The 25,167-nt window shown below is 37.3% G+C and overlaps 2 long non-coding RNA genes across 2 annotated transcripts; both read left to right on the top strand.

Annotated features, from left to right (window-relative positions):
• Nucleotides 1-332: 332 nt before the first annotated feature.
• LOC124156835 lies at nt 333-16,141 on the top strand. Its single transcript, XR_006864398.1, has 3 exons — nt 333-814; nt 1,102-1,219; nt 15,078-16,141. It is a non-coding gene; the product is annotated as an uncharacterized LOC124156835 (long non-coding RNA).
• A 745-nt stretch (nt 16,142-16,886) lies between these two features.
• Nucleotides 16,887-20,822, top strand: LOC124156834. The gene is made up of 3 exons (XR_006864397.1): nt 16,887-17,171; nt 18,070-18,166; nt 19,548-20,822. It is a non-coding gene; the product is annotated as an uncharacterized LOC124156834 (long non-coding RNA).
• Nucleotides 20,823-25,167: the final 4,345 nt, after the last annotated feature.

The following is a 25,167-nucleotide window of genomic DNA, read 5'->3' as shown; positions in this document are numbered from 1 at the left end:
TCCCACAGTGGATTTTTCTGGAAAGTCTACGTTTGAAAAAACGGACTCCTAACCCTCGCGTAAGGATACACATTTCCTTTAAAGTTTATACGCGCCACGTTAAAATTAAAAAATTTCCCTTGGGCATTAATCAAATTTATTAGCTCCCCAAATTGGAATATGAAATTAATAAAAAGCATTTATTATTAAAATAAATATATTTAATTATTTTATTAGTTATTAAAATAATACTGTTGCTTGCTTTGTGCTGTTTTCAAAAATTTATCGGAACTATTTATTGTGGCGGCTAGTAATCACGTGGCACTTGTAGAGAATGAGGGGTCTCCCGAAAATCTCCGATTAGTTTGCCGGCAGCTTGCATAGAGTAATGAGGTGAGTACCCGAGTGTGCCCAAAATTGAACAGTTTTCACATTTTACCTTGTGCTTCAGTGTTGTTGGCGTGTGAGTGCGACTTTAAATGGAACATTACGATAATTGCCTTTGCGAACTATCACGGAACCCGTAGAGAGTATTTATGTTCCAGAAAATCGTGTTCAATGAAGTGCTGAGAACCTGTGATCCCGATTTGTTTTGAAGCGTATCGCGTCATTTTCATTTTATTCGATTTTTGACGTTATCTTAAGTTATCATCATCGACGTGGTGATCGTGAATATGTTTTTCGGGAGAATATTTCCATCATTAGTTTCCAAGAAGCATTCTCGTTTGGTCAATTTCTGGAACTTGTAAAATACTCCTTCGCAACGTATTAGTAAGAAGTTGAATCGACGATCCTCGTGACAGTCCACAGCTCGCAACTTTCTACTTCAATTCAGGTACTGTCTATACGAGTTTTCATCGATATTTAACAAAGGTCGTCGCAATAATTGTTACTCAAAGTATTCCTATCTTCCTTAACTACGTAGTAATGTGTTTCAAATCGGTAACATTAACTCTTTTGTCAAATCTCGATTGGATATTCCACCTAGCTGTAACTGATTTCTCATATACTTCAATCATCTTCCTAGTGATTATCTATTTGTTAGAGGTTTCGACAGGGTAGTAACCATCTTAATCGTGCACTAAGTGGCGAAATTTAATTATGATTTTTCTATCTTTACAGTAATGCATGTCCGTAGAGCTGTCACAGTCGATTACTGTGAAATGGCGCCAGTGTGTCGCTGAAATTAGATTTACCGGAAAATCCCGGCTCATGGAAGAGATGTGCTGGTTAACATATGGTGAGTAAGTCAAATTTTCGTTTCTTTTAATTTCTAGATATCCTTCATTGCTTATCTACTTCATCTTGCGTTTGTTCCATTTTGCCTCAGTGAACAAGCAAAATAGAACTACTCAATGAAATAGTGACCATTCATTAAGTGATATTCAGGTATTGTAAACATTTCCTGGACTTAGGTTTCTGTGTTTGCTTGGTTCTTCCGCGGGATAGGCTCCCTTGAAAAAAATATCCAAATGATACTCAAAACGCTTATTCTATCACATGGAATTATGGTCGTGGATCATCAGAAAATTCAAGGAACTGTTTCAAAAATAAGGTTCAGCCATCCGTGATTGAAACGCGTTTCAGCTCCACACGATGACTGCCCCCCAAGTGATAATATTTGAGTGTCGTCATGTTAATCCATCGCGAGGGTTTAGTTTCTTTTAGCTGGAGATAACCAGGCTTAACCATAGACATTTATAATGATCATTTTAATCAGGGGTGCCGACTTACAAAAAATATTGGGGGGCCCATAGCGGGTACCTTGACCCGGTAAACTTTGTATGTAGTGAATTTGAAGTTTTTTTTAGCATTTTAGAAGAGTCATATGATCAACATTAGAACCCTGATCACTCGAATCTCGATATCTGGACACTTCGGGGAAAATTGACTAGCCTGACACATTTTTTCCTCACATCTGTAACGAATTTTTGAGGGTGCTCGGGCCCCCTCGGGCCCCATGGAGTCGGCGCCACTGATTTTAATTTACTTTGAATACCTACAACAATTTATCCAGCCTACATTCCTCCAATTGACTCCCACTCCTTATTCTTACTTTGACTTATTTCTCAGCTCGAGCCATCACTCTGTATTTGAGCTCGTGCTTGTTTTTGGCTCAATGGTAAACTTAGGGCCTCCTCCAATGATCGATTTTGATAAATAAACTAAAACATTTTTCCATATACGACACGTCGCCCACTGCTTGAGATATTTTCGGCGAAAAATCAACGATGCTGACACTTCGACGGAAAAGTTGATGACGTCATTAGTTAATGCGGAGCGAGACACCACCCCCAGGTACTCCCAGGCATCGCACACGGGACTAGCCAAGTTCATTGTTACTTATTTTATTTAAATGTAGTAAGATGCGTACCAATAAAAGCGGTAGTCTAATAAGTAATAACAGTATAATCACAACAATTTGCCTAAGAAATGGGTACATCGGTATATATTATGGAATACCTACATCTTAAAACATAAGGCTATACTATTATTGAAATGGAGCAACAAGGAGCAATGGAGCCCTCGTTAGAAATTATTTCACTTAGTGATCGGTCCCGCCTCAACGTTTATCATAGTTGTAATGAGGTCACCAACTCACGAAATGTGGCCGGTGCCTTCGTGCGTTTTTTATTTTAAATGAAGAAATGCTGAATTGGGGAGATTATTTCTCGTCTTAATTTATATTTTCTCTTATTTATACCAAATTCTTATGATGAATTGCGGTGTCGGCTCTGAGAGATCGACCTTATTGTTAACTTAGGCCTTCCAAACACTGTCGCGAAATACATATAGTAGTTGACTGATACTTGGTTTACTGTGTGGTTGTCAAGTCACTCTTCTCACTTGGCGAATTTATTAAAATTCTCAGTATTTAGACATTGAAGTCAAATGACCTTATCTGGGCCGTTTACAATCACTTGTTCATTTCAACATTTTGGCTTACTTTGACTGACTTTCGTACTACTATTTCCCCGGCTTACTCTCGTGTATGTCATTATGCCTGGTACTTTCTTCCGTGTTATCAAATAAATAGTGGTGTGCCTTCCCCCAAATCGGGATTGAACCTTCTTCGACCTCTAATATCTCATGTCCGAGGGAGTAGGAGCGAATTATCTGTGACAATGTCTGTACGAAGTAAATCTAATTCATAAACAGATATAACATTTCCCGAAGCATTAATACAGATTAATTGATCTAGGAGACGTAATTCAAAGTGCACTACTTCCGTGATTGTGCTAAGATTCACAATAGTTTCCACGTATTATGAGTATGTTATAAACATGTGGACATAAACTAATGATAATTAATAGTAATTTTGATTTCTTAAAAAAACATGGTCATGATAAATTTTAGATTACGCTCGATCACACGTTTGAATTTGGAACGATTTATTATTGCGATGTGGCAAGTAATTCTTTAAACTTACTGTCTCATTAAACGCTCGCATAAGTTAATTTCAAAAGAGATGTCGATTGAACCTTGCTTCAAAATCATGAAGGGGGAGTTCTATAATTTAATTGATGTTATTTGGAATGAGTGCTGAAGAGTGGTGGCGTGTGATGACTGGCGAGATATTAAAGGTCTGGATTTGATCCAGTGAAATCAAGCGGTGTCTGAGAATTCCTGTGAAATGATTAGCGCAATTGGATCGATTACTTCGCGAATTATTGTCTTTTTAACTCCCGTATGGGGTCTACACTTCACGCAAAAGTTTTAGACGCAGCGTCCTCCGTTATTCTTTCCAGTACCTGCTTTTATTGTCGTCAATCGGGTGGATCAAGGGCAACCTGATACACGCTCTGCATGAGCCCATTACCTCATGCGCTCACATGCGAAGGGGCTGATGACATTCGATTTCTCGTCGCAAGTTACTCGGGAAGAACAAGTGACAAATAGAAGTAGAAAAAAATACAGGTCTATTTTATATTTCAACTCTTTATAACGATAGGAAATTGGAAAAAATGGCGAAAGAGTCACTTGCGATAGAAAAATATAAGTTGGGTCGGATTCAGTAGTATTGTGACGAATTGAGCGGAACCAGAGCGCAGTTCAGAAATCGAGTTAAGGTGTTTTCCGTCCTACGGGAAGGTGGGAGTTTTGAATAACATTCCCATCACTCCCATTATTTTATGGCTGCATAATTGAAAGGTATTTTATATGGGGTATGTGAAATGTTTAATACAACACGAATCGTGCACGCATTTTAAGATCGGTTCGCTCCCGTGCAACTGCTACTGCAAAGTTAGTAATCAGACTTACATAATTTTAGTGGCGGAGTTGGTATAGTGGTATTGCCGTCTGGAAACCGTGGATACCACCCTCATGGATTCTTAGTCTTACACATAAAATACTGTAATTCTTTGCCGTTGTTCTTTTGATGATAGCAGTCCCATCACGTCGGCCACCAGTGGCTGGTCTTCTTAACGACTGGTCCCTTTAGCTTAAGCAAATTTGATCGTCTTGTTTACATGTAGTACACCGAGGCCATTCGCATTTTGGTCTTGATTTAAGCTGTAAATCGCCTTCCCCATATAGCTTTACCTATCTGTGCACCGTAATTTTGTCCATTTCTAGTTGTGGAGCATTGGCACTTATACTCCCGCATCAAACATCCTTACGATTGCTCATCTGTTAGCCTAGCTCTGCGGCATTCCAAATACGTTGAAATACCAAGAATGTCATTTCCCGCAAAATATGCCGACTTAAGTAGAGCTGAGATTAGTCCAGATGACGGAATAGATAGTATATGGTGGTCTATCCAATACGTCAACGAGGATTTTTAAAATGCACATATTACAGGCCATTTGACTAATACACAGTTTTACTGTTAGAAAGGCAGCTTAGCATTCTACGAATAAATGTAATGATTGTAATTTTAAAATCGGTGGTGATTTCAACTTAATCTAGATAGACGAGAAGACGGCGGAAAGGATAAGGAGTTATGCGAATAATTGAACGATGATTTTACGTCAAATTATTTTCACCATATGGTAACAACTCGGACAAGAAGAAATAATATTCTAGGTCTCTTAGCGACTAATGTTCTATCGTTTTCAATAATTTGTTGACACACACGAGACCCTCTTAACTGAATGGGCTGGATCAGAGAAAACTTGTACGGTTGGCACATAAAGCAACCTGCATCCTCTGCCTTCACGGCACTAAGAACCGACGCGGACGTACGCAGGCGCGACCGATCTTCCGAAGCTGGAGTCAAACTTAAAGGGCAAAAGGCCCAGTGGATATCAAATTAGCGGATGGAATACACCGATGAAATTCACGCCCACAACCCGTCGGCGTGTTTTCTTTCTGACTCCGTGGCGAAGTTTTTCCTCTCTCTAGATTCATGCTTGGACTCAATATTGTGTGTTACTAATAAGCGGCTAATAATAGATCTATTATATGCGTGGTAGATGTGGTGAAGTTCTGGGAGGGTTCGAGTTCCAAGTAATCATATTTTTTTGCATTTTTAAAAGAGGAATTCTTAAAATCAATATATTCAATGCAGATGACTAAAGAAAAAGTTAATATTGAATTTTTTAAACAACTTAATTGTTAAAATGGTGACTCTACCCACGTTAATACATTCATCTCTAAACAGATTCATTCACGGACTGGAAATTAGCAGAAATATATCGGTAAATGAACTCTTAACAGTAATTAATTCGATGAATTTTTAATAATTATACATTTATGACCAATATAATGGTCATCCATGTCTTCAACATTTTTATTCAGGCTAATCTGTTATTTTGCTATGACGTATTTTTTTTCGGGGTGGAAAGGTAGAATTTTCACCTGGTCCCTATAGCTAAATGTGGTTCGCCCACCCACTGTTACGAAAGCGTTTGTACCTTCATTCACGTATATTCCCATTTTTTTTTCGTTATCAAGTACTTACTAGAAATTTAAATGCTATGATTATCGATCGAATTACCATTATTCTTCTCACTCTAGGGTTATCGAATTAATTTTAACTACATGTGCATCTGGTTATTTAGTGAGTATTATAGTTAATATGCGTAGGAATTTTTAAAAATTGGTATTGGGCAGTAATTACCGAAATGACACGAAGATACAACCTCTGCCACTTCATCTGCTTATTTCCTCTCAGTGAAATGATCTGCTTAGAAATAAATATGTAATCGTAGACAGTCATTATTTAAATTAATTTAGTTGTTAAAAATCGCTATTAATTATTCATCGAGTCAACTGTCTATTATGTAGATATTGAGAATGATTATTTTTCATGATGAAAAAAAATAAATTAAAATCGGATTTGAATCTTCTTCCAATAGCAAATGCACGTGCAAGATATGTAGTCATGTACGGAGCTCATCTACTTAAATTGTAAACGTTGAGTCTAAATATGAATGCAAAGAGAGGAAAACCTCGACAAGGAGCCCGAAAGAAAACACTTTCACGGCCCAACCTGTGCGTGGTCGTGAGTATCCTCAGTGCATTCGATACGTTGGGGCTTATGCGCCTGGAGTTTGACTCCTATCTCGCTAGCCCGATCGCCCCCGCGTCCGTCCTCGTCGGTTCTTGGTGGCGTACTGGTGAGAGGTGCTGGTTACTTCATGTACCAGCCTTCCATGTTTTTACGGACACGACTACGTCAGTTAAGAGGGGCTCGCGAGTGTCCACATATTATTTGAAACGATAGTACCTGGAAGCCTCCTTAATATTTGAACCATAAATGGCATTATTGATCATAAAGCTAGTTTTGAAGGAAAATCAGATAAAAAGATCACGTTGAAATTTCGAGAATTTTATTGCCCACAAAATGTGCTGCTCCATATAATTGAGCCCCCCCTGGGGGTTAGTGTAGAGTATCCGTCAATAGTAAATGCCTCATACATAGGCCAGTTACATAAAGATTCTTCCTAGCAGTTCGTCGTGGTCACGGAATCTCTGTGCAGCAGTCAAATTCATCATATTACAGAGCTATTTTGGATAATATGGGCATCATTACCCGTTTGTAGGAAATCTTGAAAGAAGGAAGAGAACTCAATTTGAAAATACTGTCGAGGAATAGGTACAAATTTGAGTGCCAACTGAAAGAATTCCAAAACGAACAATAGAATATCAACCAATTGGCAAGAGAAGTATCGAAAGACCAATATAAGGAAGGTAATGTGGAGCCGGAATAGGTTTAGTGGCCTAATCCTGGAAGGAAGTAGGAAGAGGCACACATATAAACCTGACGAACCTCAATATTTATAGAAATTTAGCGTCAATAAGAACACTTTTGAATATAATAAATCTTCATGGGAATTTCTAGCTTTTTTAAAATGTGCATCATATCCTCAGTTCTACTTTGACATACAGATTACCATGTCTTTACACGTTTACCATACGTTCCTCCCCGTGTACGCATTAGGGCATTGGATAACCATAGGTTCGACAAATTTATTATTTCTAAATTTTACATAGGCTCCATCCGCCATTCCATAGAAAATGCCACCTCACATTATTACATGACTTGATATCTACAAAATAATATTGGAATTGGTAAAAAAATTATTCACTCGGTAAAACATATTTGCTCCATTATTTATCGCGGAGGCTGAATTCAAGACAAGGCCCTGATGCTCTGAAATTTCTCAATGACTTCCTGACAAAACGCATCCTATGGCCATACCTTAAGAAATGGGTAGAGAGTTCTCGAAATAATGAATGATTTTTGTGTCGATACAAAAGTTGGCTCGCTGACTCTATAACATTTCCAGAATTTGTTATCCATCACTTTCCCGATACTTCAACGACAGCCGGTTGAGTATTGTATTTTTGTAAAAATCTATTCCTCTCAAATTGATTGACTAAATAAAATTCCGCCTGTAGCTTCATGCTACAAAATTGATATTATATTTGCCAGGCAATCCAGGGCGGCCAAAAAAATGTCGCACCTAATGTGTCAGATTACGCAGAAGAAAATTCAAACTTTAAAAACTACTGCTACTACTGCTGAGCTTGCTCTCGCGGCATCTGTGAGTTTGAGAGAGAGGGGAGACACTGCAGCAGCTCACCTAATTGCAGAAATAACAACTACGACCCCTACTCGGGCTAAGAGAGTTCTTTCAAAGTGGAGGACGAGTGAAAAGGTCCACCCTGAGATGACAGTGGAAGAGGCACTGTCATTGATGATTGCCTCTGATTTGACCAAGCGTCAACATCGGTCTTTTCGTAGGACAGCTCTGAGCCATGGACACGAATTGTATCCCAGTTATGATAGAATAGCGATAGCAAAAAAAGGCAGCTTATAACGAAGGAATTAAAATAACTGAGACCATATGCGAAGTAAACCTTCAAGCACCACTGAACCACACGATATTGGGAACAATAGCCTGCTTAGCCGCCACTTCCACCTCTCAAGAATTAAAATGTGTGGTGAACTACAGATTATTCTCTAAGTACGGTTTTGATGGAAGTTCGGGCCACTCTCAATATAAGCAAATGTGGCAACAAGTGGATGCTTCAGATAAATTCCTAGTCATGAGTTCCCTTGTATCTCTTAGTTTGATTAAAAAGCTGCAGGTAACAAAGGCGCTACAGGTAACGACTGAAGTTTCCACTTTCTCTTGGTTAATTACATTTATCTCTAAACTTTTGATAAAGAATTTAAATTGCATCGGATGCACTTCTCACATATAGGCTCTACAATTTTAGATGACACTATTTGGGAAAATCCACTGCCGACGTCGACACGATTTGTCATCCCATCCGCTTTAGGTGAAAAAAAGAGACAAAAGAAGTTACAAAATCAGAAAGACATTACCTATATCGAAAGGCAGGTGGATGGCCTTAATGATTTCAACTCTGGATTTTACACGGTCAAGTTCTGTTTACTACTGGCCATGATCAACGGAAAAGTAATGCTTACATTTCTTACCTTATTTTCCTAATTTTTTCTTAATCTTAAAACCCATATAATTTATTATCCTACAGGGAAGTATAGTCATTTCGAAATTAAGAAAAACGATAGTTTTTAGTTTGCAACACACTGAAGGACAGCTGAATCATGGGGTTCTAAATCTGCGGTGCAATAGCGTCGGGTATGAATAACTTAGGAGATGTAAAGTATCGTTCACCTGATATCGATAAATATTCTGTGGACAAGTGGAAGTTTGAAATTTCTACGCTCCACAAGCAAATTAAAATCACTTTCACAAATTCTGCGCAATCAAGAGAACTTAACTTTCCTTCACCACAGTCAAAGTAGAACTGAGGGTATGATACACGTTTAAAAAAATCTAGAAGTTCCCGTGGAATTGTCTACCTAAACTACCCTGTCTTCATCGTATCTGCTTCAACAACTTTCTAGTGCTTACTGTAGGTGCAGAACATGAGATTGTCACGCGATCCATAATTTTCGTCCATAAAATTTTGATTATTTACTTGCCATCAGTAATCTATGTTCATGATTAGTAATGTTAATTCACTGAACACTGCATTATTAGCCATCTTCTTGAACATTATTCTCTTCATCTCAAGAGTAAAACATTAGATTTAATGACGCTTTTTGCAGTTCGTTATTTGTTCAATTTGCCGACTTCGGTGGCGGCGGGGTAAAATGCTCGCCTGTCAAAGAAGTGTCGGGTTCGAATCCCGCATGGGTAAGTTTTCTTTATCAAGCGCAACGTTGTCGCAGAATAATTTATTCACGCCATTTATGTCAATATTGATCCGTCGGTACGTATGAATTAAGTATGAATTTTGTAACGTAAAGCTGAATGTGGAATAGTGTTTATTCAATAAATTTGAAAGAAATAGATTTTTACAAAAATACCAACTCCCGTAGAAGTATTGAGAAAGTAATGCAAAGCATATTCCGGAAATGTTATGGGTTCAGCGAGCCAATTTTTGAAGCGACACAAAAATCGTTCATTTTTTCGTTCCCATGAAAATACCTCCGTTAAGAGGGCCAAGGGCTCCGCTCCAGAGTGTCATAAAACGACCGTTTTCGAAATTAGAATCCTGAGGGTCAGGGATCGGTGATTGAAGAAGGTATAAGGGTTTCAGCTGGTATCTTTCTGATAGGTCTTTTTGTATGAGTCCCAGGAAAACAACTCACTTTGTCGAGGTTTGAACGCTTTTAATAGAAGCATGGTCTTCGATCGTATCCAAAGATAACGAAATGAACTTCGATGAAACGTGCAAGTACATCGCATGAAAAACCTCCACTGTCTTCACCATAGACCATTTGAGAATCGGTGTCTTGAAGTAAAACATAAAAACGGTGAATGTTGAGCGTTAAAACCCATACAGCTTCAATAACCTTACCGCGGCGCGGCTAATCCAACTCCCGTCGCGCGGAGAAGAACCCTGCCGCGCGATCGAAAAATCAATGTAATTTCCGGCGACGCAAACTTATTTCAAAGAAAACTGCATAAAGACCTCAAGAAATCTTCAAACAATGCTCTCATATAAGTTACTCTGCGCGACCTTGCCGAAAACCTATTTGAAACTCTACCTAAATGTAAAACTTCGTCGAAAAACAGTCTCCGCCATTTTGTTACTGCACGGTATGAATTTATGGGCTGTATTCTTTAAGATTACGGAAAATTAAAGAAAAAACATCATGCTAACAGATTATGTGGTTTTTTATTCGGCAAGAATCCACCCGTAACTTCACCATTCACTTACTTTGGAAGATTTTCAGAGAAAATTGAAGACGGGCGTTTTTATGGAAATTTGCTCACGTTTGAGCCTCTGTATCTCAGTAACGGGTAAAGTCTATGTCAAATGAAGTACATAGCAATAAATTTCAATTATATTTTAGTATACCTGCGAAGTTTCAAGTTTATAACTCAAAAAAAGCCATTTTGTAATTTTGTCCGGCTTTTTCCGATTTCCGCCCACTGTGCATCGGCGATGTAGGCATTGATATAAATATGCGCCGTCAGTTGTATTCGTCGAAGGGAGCGGAATTTTTCTATGGAATGCGGATATTCAATGTAAATCACTGAAAAGGCCTTTGCAAATGTACGTCCGAGTCCTTAAAAGTGAAAGGACAACTGAAGTGTAGAGGAGGGAGGTGGTCAGTTAAGGACTTAGGCTGGCATGGTAGTCACGTACAACTAAAGCGATCATGCATTTGACGGATACCATTCAAAATAAGGATTGAGAGAAACCTTTTCTTGAAACAACTACTGCACGCGATCGGCTACTTCATTGCGAACTCAGAATACGTTAGTTTCTTGTGCACTTTATTTAGGATAGTAGAAACTTGGGAAATAAGTAGATTTATTAACAGAAAGTAAAGGCACGGATGTTTAGCTGTAGGGGAGACCGGGGCACGTTGGCCCGATTTTTTTACATTTTTAAATATTTTTTATTTATGCATAGTTAACTTTATGAAATGTTTGCTAAATTATAGAACAGTCTTTTTAAATCTCGATGGAAATAATTAAACTTGAATATATGAGTTAAAAATTTTAAAAATAAATAAATACTGGGCATATGACAGGTGGGCCAATCTGCCCCTACATCGGGGCAAGTTGGCCCAGCGGCTGGGGCACGTTGGCCCATGTATTTTTTGTTAAGCTGAACTAGTATGATTTTAGGAAATCAAAATAAAACTAATAGTTACCAAGAAATATATTTCAATATATGTAACCATTTTACTAAAACAACGGGTAAGCTTTAAATTATTAGGATTTCTGGCGTGCTAATACAAACCAGTTGACTTTTGTGACTGTCCATATACAAAGGATCAGCACAATTATTGCTCTTGTGAAATAGTACGCGGATTTCATTGTTCACACATGTCTAATGAGCACAAAGCTTGCAATTTGTGCACTAAATACATTGTGCTCCAGGCTGACCGTCGAAAAAGGCACACTTAAGGCACAGTGAATCTTCATCTTCCTATATCGGACACGCGTATTTTATTTTTTTTAGCTCCAGTTGACATGCGTTACATTGACATACGATGTTACGTTCAAATAGATATCTGTCTTTACCACTGCGCTTATACTTTAGTAGCCTCTGTGAATTTAATTGAACCTTTGTGTATAATCAGTTCAGACGCAACCCAACGCTCCCAAAGAGGACTAATCGCAGACCCAGCGGCACCTCTGGAGTTGACTATTGATGCAACCTTACCCTCAAATGTAACAGAAAATTATCCATGTAAGTACTATAATACGGTAAAATAATGTGACTAACAGAAGGGATAGCTATTTTTTTCTATCATTTATAGCGACAGGCCACGTGAGGATAGTATCATTCGTTTCAGGAGTGAATTCGGGTAATACGACAGAGGACTTGATGCGGAAGAACACCTATTTATTTGAAAAATTTTCCCTACTCTTAGTGAAATGAGATGTCGAGATAAATAACGATTTTTCCGATTAACAAAGCTCAGTATCCAATTGGCTCCGAAATATACATTTTGAGGCATTGAGCATCTGTATCTCTTGGACATGTTCGAACTCCCACTCTTACATGTTAGCAGTGGACATAACGCTGCATTACCACTGTGCCAACTCAACCACTGAAATTAATTGTGTCACTGAAAATTTTATTCTGCCGTTGCATGGGAACGTACCAGTCTTCTGTGTCACATATGGAATATTTGCGGCATAGCCCTGAAGAAATTAGGATTCGACAAGCGTATTGTGGGAAGATTTTCGGATGAGAAAGTAAAAGAAAGGTGCTATTTCGCTCTCGACCGCACCGCACCCCGCAGCGAGCGTATGGGATCCGGTGCAGAAAGACTTAATCCGCGAACTGAATAAAATACAAAGGAAGGCTGCGCGTTTCGTCAAAAACTGCTACGGGCGTACAGACAGCGTTACCCAGATGTTAAGCGAATTGGGCTGGGAGCCGCTGGAGACTCGGAGGCGTCGCGCTAGGCTTAGATTGCTTGAACAATTGAGAATGGATATATTTAAGAGCGACAGAGAGAACATAATATTAGAGCCACACTATGTTTCCAGGTCCGATAGAAGTGTTAAATAAAGAGAGATGTTTTGCCGAACGGAGAGATATGGGAATTCGTTTTTCCCCCGAACCATAAAGGACTTAAATAAACGCTAACTTGTGTCCTAACACCCCCTGCCACACGCCTTTTAGGCGGCTTGCGGGCTATTATGTAGATGTTGATGAAAATGAGATTGAATTGTAAAATGCAGTGGAGTAATTTGAAATGTTATTGCGGCAGATATTTAATATATATTTTACTTTTTTTACGCCTCATCATAAGACTACATTGCTATTGGTAAGAATGTATTCCTCTACGGATCGACCAGTTTACGAGAGAAAGTAAATTGTAGTTCTAGAGATGGATTTTTTTAAAATTAGCCTGAACTTTACAATTCGCATTTCTCATACCTCGTACGAATTTCCTTTAACCCCTTGCGCTGTAAAGACGAGTCTATCTCGTCATGAACTTTCGACGCCAAACCGCGCAATGACGAGTGTATCTCGTCATCGAATTTTCATAATTTTAGTATTATTTAGAGGAACAATATAATTATTTTGGTATCTTAAAATTTTAAAACAAACATAGCATGCATAAATAATTCGTATTTCATGAAACGTGATGCATTGGAAGGATTAAAATGATTTTATTCAAGTAGCGATAGCTGTGTTCTCCATTTTTAATGATCACATTTTATTTTGCGGTTCTACATTTATTACAAATTACAAAATATCAGTTCATTACCTACCATTTTTAAAAGAGAACCACAGAAAAAATAAATAGAGAATAGGATATTCGGAAAATTAATCGAATTGGAAGGGGTTAAATGATATAGCAATGAAATTATTGCAGTAGATGGGAATTTTCAAACTCCTGTCATTCCAGTACGCCAGAAAATGTCGAAACTCCATTTCTGAATTATGGCGAAAGTGCTCCATTCGTTGTAGTATTTTTGAATTCGATAGTGCACTATTAAAGTTAATCCTTTTATTGCAACTCCTTTTAGATTTTCAGGGTTTCTAAGGTAAACTAATTTCAATTACCCTGTAAAATCAGTAGTTATCATAATTTGAGATCTAGAGTCAGAATGTACTCTAAATCGAATAGCTATTTTTTATGACAGAGACAAAAATGTGCGTTTTATGTATTACACAAAGGCCATTTTTATAAAACGAGATTTTCTTTGGTGAAAAATAATTTTAATAAATAGATTTTTGCTGGAAATAGCATTTATTTCTGCTATTTATGGAATTGAAAAATGCTTTCCTATAATGAGCAAATCTTAATACCAATGGTGGTAGATCAATTAAGGCCATTAAAAAATTTAGTTTGAGCTACCACGTTTGAATATCAGTTCATTTTTCCGTTTATTTCTGGTATCTTGCAGTGTAAGTTAACATCGTTAATAAAAGTTAAAATAAGATAATATGATACGTTTTTGTTATCATATTATGTATCAATATAATTTTGCATGTTTGGTGAATATTCGAGGTCATGGATACATAGCTAGTGTAAGATTTTACCTAGTGAAGGGTCATGATCTAAAGCTGTTACTTTTCATTTTGCCGTTGCGCGAAGTCGTGAATGCTTGAAAAATACGTTCTAGATACGGATACCTCTTCACCTTGGTATAACAAAGCAACTTCGAATCCGAATGGTTACAAATCTACGAAAAATTAAGAATGTCGCTTTATTTGTAACGCACTTACATCGTATAAGTCAATTTTGGTCTTTATTTATGGCTAACTTCAATGTTTTGTGTTATAAAATTTTTTCTATTTTCCCTTTTTTACCCAAATACAAAATATTTATTGCGATGTAATATATCTTAAGATGTTTGTGTGCTATGTATTCCTGTGGTGCTTCCTGTTTTGCAAAAGATTGGTTTATTATTATAGTTCAAATAATTTATTAATGGTTGAAATTGTGTATTTATACTGCTCCTGAACTGCTAAAACAGTCAAGTAGAATTAGGACTTCCAAATAAAATGAAAATAAATTAACTTTTTACGAGAGATTTTCATATACCTGCCTCATTCCATTGCACTTGAGCCAACTCCTTAAAAATGAACAGTTGATCACGCGGGACTTCCTGTGCTATTTTTTCCACGTTTTATCGGGAATGTTATACTTTTTTAAAATTTCATTTTTATTTTTTCACTTTCAGAATGAATGCTGAGGAAAACCTATTTCACAGAATTTGGATTTCCAGTCGTCAATTTGAGTTTAAGGCTGAATGCAGTGCAGTTTTTCTCTGATGCTGCGCATTTGTGTATCTATTCATGAAGGTATAACAGGTTATCTTGAATGTGAATTGGTAAGACCTCACAATCAGAACCCCACAATTGGAGTTATGAGAGACTCCTGGTAGAAAGTGAATTCACTCACTCACACACACTGGGATAACAAAACACGAGCTCTAGGTAACAGAACTACACGAAAGGCAATGGCTCAAAGGAGCATGCACAAAAAGGTTTCCAAACAGCGTCAAAATAAAGGTACCAGAAAATACACTCTTTAGGTATTAACTATGAATGAGACGATCCTAGGAGACAAAGAATGCATTCTTTGTTAGGAATTTGATATGGGAAGAATGAAGATAGAAGACACAGCTGAGGCCCCGAAGAATGAAGACACCGTTGGGGCCTAGAAGAATGAAAAGTGAAGATAGTGTGTGAATCAGGTGTGAATGGACTTCGTTATCACCTCACCTGATCAGGGTGTGTTTTTTGTACTTAATTGTAACATGTCTGTAACTCTTTCCCTTCCAGCCATGAAGATCGAAGACATCAAATGGAGCTCGAAGATCGCCATTAATGCGTGTGTTTTTTCTCTATCGTGTGATATTTTCCTACGTGTGATGCGTGTGATTATTTATATTTGCGTGTGCCGCGAGATATTATTCTGTTGCGTCGTTATTCTCGTGTGATCTGCGCTAGGACTTGCATGTTAAGTGTTATGTATTTATTTGTTTGTGCATGCACTAATCTTACATCTTCACAGATTCAAGCCATCGCTGGAACTCAAGAAAGGAAGAGTGAAGACTCTGCACTGAGGAGAGAAGATGGAAGAGGACAGGTTTCGCAGAAGATTGAAGAGGATGTACTTCAAGGAGCGCCGTAAGAAGACGGGGGCGGCATTTGCGGCTTAGTTTTGGGCCCTTTTGGCCATTGAATATTAGTTTACGTAAGGCTAGGCGTTATTTGCGTGCGTTAGTTATAGTTTTTTGTGCCGTGGTTTTGCATTACGTATTCCATTGCGTTATGCAGGAATGTGGCTGTAGCTAGGTAGGAAATTTATATTTCCTATCGATGCCATTGTCACGTTTTTGTGTGTGGCTTTGGAGCGTATGCGAATCCTCGGAAGGGTTATTTATTTGTGTATGCACTAACCCGCTCTCTCCCTAGGTGGAAGCCACCGCTGGATGTGAAGAGAAGAATGAAGACTTACTCCAAGAAGAGAAGACCATTGAAGACGATGACATCGCGGGACCTCCGCAAGAAGACGACACCTTAGCTTTGGGCCCTTCATAGCCAATAAATAATAATTTGCGTAAGGCTAGGCATTATTTGCGTGCGTTAGTTATAGTTTTTTGTGCCGTGGTTTTGCATTACGTATTCCATTGCGTCATGCAGGAATGTGGCTGTGGCTAGGTAGGAAATTTATATTTCCTATCGAAGTCATTGTCACGTTTTTGTGTGTGGCTTTGGAGCGTATGTGAATCCTCGGAAGGGTTATTTATTTGTGTATGCACTAACCCGCTCTCTCCCTAGGTGGAAGCCACCGCTGGATGTGAAGAGAAGAATGAAGACTTACTCCAAGAAGAGAAGACCATTGAAGACGATGACATCGCGGGACCTCCGCAAGAAGACGACACCTTAGCTTTGGGCCCTTCATAGCCAATAAATATTAGTTTACGTAAGGCTAGGCGTTATTTGCGTGCGTTAGTTATAGTTTTTTGTGCCGTGGTTTTGCATTATGTATTCCATTGCGTCATGCAGGAATGTGGCTGTGGCTAGGTAGGAAATTTATATTTCCTATCGAAGTCATTGTCACGTTTTTGTGTGTGGCTTTGGAGCGTATGCGAATCCTCGGAAGGGTTATTTATTTGTGTATGCACTAACCCGTTCTCTACATAGGTGCGAGTCATCGCTGGACATGGTGATAAGGATAAAGAAGATTCTGTTAAGAAGATGGGATTGTGACACCATACCGAGCCGGCTTGTGATAGCTTTACATGATTTGCTGCAGATAAGGAGCGGTATGAACTCATTACCTTAATTCACATTTGGTTTATTCTTTCCTCATCAATTTTAAAATTGACAAAATCCGTTGCATGAGTATGTTTGACATTTTATTTCTTAACGGAACTCAATTATGCTCTTGCTTATATTGAATTTATAATTTGTCTATCATGCCCATAAACTTCTTGTTAAAACATTTTTAAATTGTACATGATACCAAGTTACTGGAGGTGATATTTCATTGACGTATTGACTTTCAATTGAAAATGTGAGAATAATGTTCCAATGGGCGAAATAATTTCATTCTGTGTGTTTACATTAGACTGAATGACTCATTATTTCACTTTGACATTTTTTCATGATTAATGTTTTTAGAATTAAATGTACCTCAAAATATCTGTAATCTTATTTTGGTAAAGGATACTATCGTCTGCGCAAAGTATTTTAAAATATTTAGCAATCCGAGTTACTCTAGTTTATTATTAACTTTGAATTTTGTGCTTAGTCATCACAAATTTTAGCATCCATCATTATTTTTCTTTTTCAATCAGAATTAAGCTTTTTTTTAAATGTTAAAGGTTATCCAGTCCATCATCAATCCTTAGATTTACCTATTTAAGACAAATTCATACTTGCGTTCAATTGATTTAAATGATTTCATTATTTTAGTAATAATAAACATTAATTACACATTAATTGTTTGCCTCCGCAATACAGTTTCGTTTAATTTCATTTCATTTTTCCCTCTTTTTGAAATTTTAAAGATTTTCAAATCTAATTAAAAGGTGAGACTATTCATTCTGTGAAGTCCTTGCACCATAATTTGGGAGGAAATAAATTGCTTTGGCCACGTTGTCAACTTTCTAGGACCCTGATTTTTCTCATCATGAATTTTCGTTTTTTTTTCAATTGCAGGAGTCGTTTGGTTACTTGCTGTGTGTTGACTACCCGAGGCCTCGATGAAAACGTATGCAAAGGGAACGAATGAATAGGATGTTGCCGCAGGCGTAGGGTAAGATTGCATTTATTCCTCATTCAGTTACCAACTTTTTCTTTTGTTTTTTCATTATTTTCGTAAAATAGTTGAAGTTGTAAGTCCATTTCAGAACCATTATTTAATTATTCGGATATTATAATTTCGGATTGAAGTGCATTCAGGATCCTCCATGATAAAAGTAGTATTTGATTGAATGAATAAATATTTTCACTTTCCCAGCGTGAGAAAATTTAATACACAAATTTAATATCTCTCACTTTTTTGATAATGCAGAAACGTAGATTTCTCGCTGATACTCAAGGCGCCAATTGGTTAACACGATGATAGCGTTTGCTTTCATGTATATCGATTAGAAACTTCATTTCCATTATAGTTTACACTTAACTAGAAGGAAAATAATGAGGAATTTGCTAAATAAATTATAATATTAACTTTACTGTTTCCATTTCCAATTGTTACGTAGAGGTTTAAGTGTCTATGTTGGCCTCACTTTTTGTAAATCAGCAACTATGCGCGCTCATAGCATTTCCTGTGGAAAAATATGAATTTCCGTTCATATTTTCCACCTTTCTCAATTTATTCTTGACTTTGATGAGTATAAATTCTGTTATCAGGATTTTTTAAAGGTCACAACAATGTTACAATCAGTTATGTAACCTTGGATTTTAGAGAGGCCTCTTTCATTTTGCGTACTTAAATTTTGACGAAACGTTTTATATTGCGATTAAATATTTACTATGCCAATGGTGCAGGTAAATCACAAAAATTAATTTTTGTTTTGTTTTTGAAGAGATACTTTGATCTTTGACTCTTTGCGTGACATTGAGAATTTGCTACGTTATTTCTTTTATAACAGAAGATAGGATTTAAATTTGAAATTGTTATAATAATGGGTAGGTGTGAAGACATCAATTTGAATGCCATATTTGTAAATTCTGTTTTCATTTTTTTAAATGATATCATTGTATTGGTTTTCTGCTTTCATTATTGTTGACCAATTTATGTAATTGCATCTATAAATTATGCAGAATACCATGTATTTGTTAGACTTTATGGAAATTTTCAACAATTTCCATAAAGTCTTTAAGTAAGCCATATAGCAAGTAAAATATAAAGGCCACTCAGGTCACTGTATCGTTATCTAGCAAAATTTGCAGTAATGCCCAATTTCATATTTCTAATATTTAAATAACAACAAAATAAATTGAAGTATTTCTGAGTAGAATAGCGATGAATTATTTTGAATTCTCCTTGAATTTTTGAAAATTTTAAAATTCTGGACATGAATTATTTTAATTACGTCTTCTTCGGAGTGGGGTCCGCTGAGCCGAGAGATAACTCTTTCGGTAACGCTTTCGTTGGATTGTGAGCATATTTTTTATTTATTTTATTACAGGTCAACCTTGTGGACGGAAACGCTGCGCTTTCGGCGTCCATGATATGGATATCTGAAGAGAGTGTAGAGCTCGGAAGAATGAAGACTCAAGAAAAGAAGAAAAAACAACGGCGAACTTTTCACGGTGAATGGAACACGGAAAAAAAGAAGATTGAAGAAATCAAGCCAGAAGATATTTGTTTTTTTATTTTGGGCCTTTTTTTGTTCATATTATTGTAAAGGGTCTGTTCATTTATTTTTTTCTAATGCCATGTGTTTTTTTCAGCTGGAGTTTAGATTTGGGGCAGGAGAGTAGGGACTTTACTTTGCGTATTACCGTCGATTAGAAATACTTAGGCAGGTCTTAGAATTAATTTAACTAGGTAGGTCTGCGTATCTCGTGGCCACTAGTCCGTATTATTGCGTTAGATTTATTCAGGCGAAAATATTGAAATATTTTGGGTAGGCAGGGCTGTTAGAATGGATGAATGTGCTTTTATGAATGGGTGTGATTTTATGATTGGATGGGTGTGATTTTATGATTGGATGAATGTGATTTTATGAATGAGTGAATGCTATTAGTAGTAGTAGTGCTTGAGTGGTATTAATTGCTAATTATGTTGTTTGCATTTTTTACTTATATTAATTTGGTACGTAGTGTAGAAAGTAGTGTAGTGCATGCCCCCCTCAAATCCAAACTGTTCCCTCATCGCGGGGAGGGGGTGTAACAGGGATAACTCATCAATTTGCACCAAATACTTACGAAATTGTTAAACGCAACCTTATTGGGGATGTGGTGGAATATTTTTTTCTACCAAAGTTGTTTGTTTCCTCGCATTGAGCTACAAATTGTAATGGTTATTTTATGACATGCAAATATGACTTATCCCTGGCTAAAACAGTTGGGGCGTTTATGTTATTGTATATGATTATCTGGAACCATTAAATGAAATATAATGTGCTGCTGTAATGTTTAATTCGTCTCATATTATTGTAAAATTGCTATTTTTATAGTCATAATGTGTACTTTTGGCATGTAAGCTTATTCGAAGATATAATTAAGTAACACTCTGATGAGAATAAATCGTACTTATCGCACAGTTATCTTTGTATTATTGCTTTTGCTATTTCGTGTCTTGAAGTGATTTTAAATGCTATAATATGATGAGTCTGTATTTTTTAAATTAAATGATGTGGCTGCAATTTTTTATTAAACGATGTGCATTTAATTTCTCTCAACTACTTAGCATATGTGAAGGAAATGAAGTTAATTTGTAATTAACTTTGATTATATTACTAAGGAAGCGATAAGAGAAAATAAAATGTTGTAATTTTTTTGTGATTAATGTAATAAAAATAAAACATTTTTCATTTAATTTTTTGAAAAGTAAACTGCTGGTACTAATCCAGCAAAATGAACTGGCATTTAATTATTCACAAAACTTTACAATTGTCGCTGGACAATTATCCCAAATAATATGAGATCACTATATAGTGAGATGCATTAATATTGGGCATTTAATATATACAAAATGTCGCCATTAAAATTTGTTCAGTCATACAAGAGTTGGTAAAAAAGATAGCGACATTAATCCAATTTTGATCATAATATTTAATACTGAAAGACAAACACGGGGAATGCAAGCTTAAGAACCTCCCCCCCCCCCGTCCCTCCCAGCCCCCTCTCCTCCCCAAAATACTTTCCATTGTGGTCACTACCCATCTGCTTAGGAGATGATTTGCCCAGATTCGCCTAACGTTTGTCACTTGTTCAAGTTGTTGTTACATCTATGTATTTTAATGACCAACGATGGCTTTATCTTCCTGCATTATGCCATTGAAATAAATAGCTTTATGGTTTGTATGAAAAGTATATATTTCCGATGTTTTCGAATTGACAAAAATTAACATAGGCAACCCACACAAGGTCCGTCCCTAACCTTTTTGGCTACGTGCCACACTGCGATAACTCTTGAGCGATCCACTCGGTCAGTTCGTCCGTGTCAATTAGCGCCTCATTTTAGTAGCTGTTTTGCATTCTGTGCTTGGAAAGAATGTTATTTCCTTTGTTTACTTCGTCACTTGAAACCATTTCATAAACATAAATTATTATTTTCACTTATTTAAATTTTGCTCACGATTTCGCGCGGATTTCCATCTAAGTTTAATTCTTTATAAAAATTTCCACGAAGTTACGCGTATTATGCAAATCACCTTGTCTGGCCCTGGATTATCTTGATATTTGTGTGTGACTACCGTGATACTAGGCAGGTGACACCTGGACGGATTTCCCAATTCCAGTTCCGCAGAGGGTACTTTCGGCGCAAATGGTCATGTTGACCATTCTTCTATTCTATTTGCGTATACTAGCAGCAATTACCAATGCTTCCCATACGATAATACTGGTGGCCATGGGCAGTAATAGTAGTTGCTGGTGAGGCGAAATTGAGTGTTGAAAGTGCATGCACTGCACTAAACTGAAGTGTGCTGCACATTAGGTACGTGATGGTGTTGGTGACTATACACATAAACCAGGTATCTTTCGAATATGGTGTGAAAGCGACCCTTCTTTCTACTTCTGCCATTACCTAAGAATATATTTGCGTACTCATAATGCTAAAAATATAGGTTCTTATGCGCAATGATATGTTGAATTAAGAAATATTTAGTCCATAATTAGCTTACGAAAAGAAACTTTCGAGTACAAAAAGGGGCTCGGTGGATCAAAATTTGCACTCAGGCACATTCATACACTTCGATTTATTGGGGCGTAATTTTTATTTTACGATAAAAACTTTTGCAACAACTCTGAATATTGTGTGTAAGAATTAATTTGATATCAATAATTGTGAATAACTACATTGGGTGTGTATTAATTGTGAATTTACCTTATGGATTTGAACCGTAAAATGTCCAGTCCGTAGCACGGTACTTTACTTCATAGCACAATCGTTCCGATTCCTAGGTGGGTAGTTTATGTTACCAGTAAATCATCTGTGTCCAAAGATATTCCGACGAGTGTATAAAAATATAAATAGGGCTAAGGCTCCTGGGTGAAGTTCTCTGTACTCCATTGTGGATGAGACGTGGGCGAAAGCTTAATACAGAAAACATCTACATACCGCCGCCTTAAAGGCGTGAGGCAGGGGGTGTTAGGACACCAGCCGTTCGCATATAAGGAGATGCAAATGCAAACATTGCCAAAAATGTACCGCCGTACATTTGCTTGGATTAAGTTCGTGTCCCCACTTTCGGCTCCACAGATGAAAGTTGTTTAAATCCGATAATAGAATTTCATCGAGTGATCACTAATTTTACGATAGATGATAGCGTCGTCAGCAAATAAACGTATTTTACTGCTGATACGGGAGCAGAGGTCATTGATGTATACAATGAACAAAAGGGGGCCAGTTACGCTTCCTTCTGGAACACCTGATGTCACTTTAACTACATCAGAGCTAATTCCGTGAAGACTACTTTCTGTTTACGATTACTCAGAAAATTGCGTATCCAGTCTACCACTGTTGAGTTTAATACGTACGATTGTAATTTGTATAAAAGTTAATTGTGAGGTAGCGTGTCGAAAGCTTTCTTAAAATCCATAAATAATGCGTCATCTGTCTTTTCGATTCCCCAGGTTTGAGAACGTCGTGAACAAAGAGCGCGAGATGTGTTTCGCATGATCTACCTTCACAGAAGACGTGCTGACAGCCATGTAAGAGAGAAATGTAGTAACGACTGTTCAAGAAAGTCAATACTGCTAACGACGATATGCTCGAGTATCCTTTAATGTTGATGAAATTGTATGATAATTGCCTGGGTGGAAGAATTAGTAGTAAGGTCTGTTAAGCATTTTCATACTGTGACGCATGTGACTGGATTTACCCATGTACAAGGGGTATATTTTTTTTTAAAAACTCCTGGTTATATGAGAGCATTAAGAGGACAAAATTTTTGGAGACGCACATCATGAAATAGTTCCTCAGTTGGCCGCATTCAGACGCCAACGGTATTTACCTTCTTTCTTTCCACGACTACACATAATGAAATAGCTTTTCACATCAATTAATTTACTTGCCATCTTTCAAAATAAAATGGCTTTCATATGATATATTTAAAAAAAATTAAATGAGCGTTCTTTGTGTTACTGGTTTTCAAGCTCGGGCGACCGAAATTTGCAACTGGCGGTAGAACTGGATTGCTCGGTGTGAAGGTCACCGGTCTGAGCAAGCTGGATGGACGCGTGGAGGGTAAGCACTATTTTCAGCTCGCATACATTTTAAGGAAATCACTCACGAGAGTTGCTATCTAATACCTCCCCTGTACGTGTAATGGAGCCCGAAGTTCTTTTTTAATAGGTGGATATTATGAAGGATCGTCAAGTTGGAGCTCAAAGAGGCCCTTTTATGACGAATATTTGTTTATATGGCCACAGAAATTATTGAATAAAGCTATCAAGGTTAAGATAACTTTTCAAGTCACGATAAGCTATGCCAAGTAGGGGCCTTTGTTGACGTTCATTAGAAAGGTAGGGGAGGGGTTACTTCAGCGTCGTGTCTTGTGTGACTGCGCGCATATTTTCAGGTGACTCCTCTACAATGTTGTTAATATTTATCTAATAACGTACTAATCTGGTAGATTTCATGCTTTTACGGTGAATATACACGGTAAAATCCTTTGGAGTGCAAAAAATAGAAAAATTATTGGCCCTTTCTAGCCAAGAAAAACATATTAAAAGGCCTAATGTTCCTGGATGAAGATCTCTGTGTCGCTCTTAAAGATGTCTATTATTGATAGTTCAAGCAGTCTAAACGTAGCTCGTACTTTCCGAGTAGCTGCCATCCAGCGGCTGCTATCCTATCTCCTGAATTAGGATCGTGACGTTCTCTGTTCACCCTTTGCGGTTTTTGATGCATTGCACTGCTTTCCTTCGTATTTTATTAAGATAGCGAATTCAGACTTTCTGCGCAACATATTAAGTGCGAAGTGACAATTACGGAGAAGCATCAAGATGGGATTTCAGGCTTTCTCAATGGATAGCTTTCGATGGATTTTTCTCGAGTATTATACCGGCTCAGATGAACGCTTTGGTTATGGACCATCTGATCCTATGTAAATCCCGAAAAGAATTTTTCCTATTTCCAAGATGTAGCCAATTAAATTATAAAGAGGTTCGACGCGACAAATAGGTACATTTGACCGAGATTTCCTGCATCATACGATATGATTACTAAAAAACATTGGTTTCGAAGTTAGCAGAGGTTAGAGTTGTTGTTAATTTTAGTTGTGCAAACAATTCATTTTCCGAAAATATTTACGAAGTCCTTATAGCTTCTTTACATCAAAACTATACGCCATGGTATCGACAACTAAGGGAATAGAAAGTGCTCATATTTTGGGCAGAGGATATTTTGGAGTATACGACTTAACTTAGAAATAAATATTCCCTCTCTTGCTTTTGGTTAAATTGAAATAGGTATCTTCGTTTGACAGATAGAAATCAGACTCGGGAGTATTTTTTATTTTTTTTTTACAGACAGCAGTTACCATGGAAGTCCATTATTAGCGCAGGGAATCAAGGGGGAAGTGCGGTTTGCTTCGTGAACAGACGGAGAGTGCTTGGCGGAAGTTGTAGAGATAA

Source organism: Ischnura elegans, chromosome 4 (genome assembly GCF_921293095.1).
Source record: "Ischnura elegans chromosome 4, ioIscEleg1.1, whole genome shotgun sequence".
Classification (NCBI taxonomy): domain Eukaryota; kingdom Metazoa; phylum Arthropoda; class Insecta; order Odonata; family Coenagrionidae; genus Ischnura; species Ischnura elegans.
Note: the sequence above shows the minus strand (reverse complement) of the source record. Positions and strands in the feature narration are given on the sequence as shown.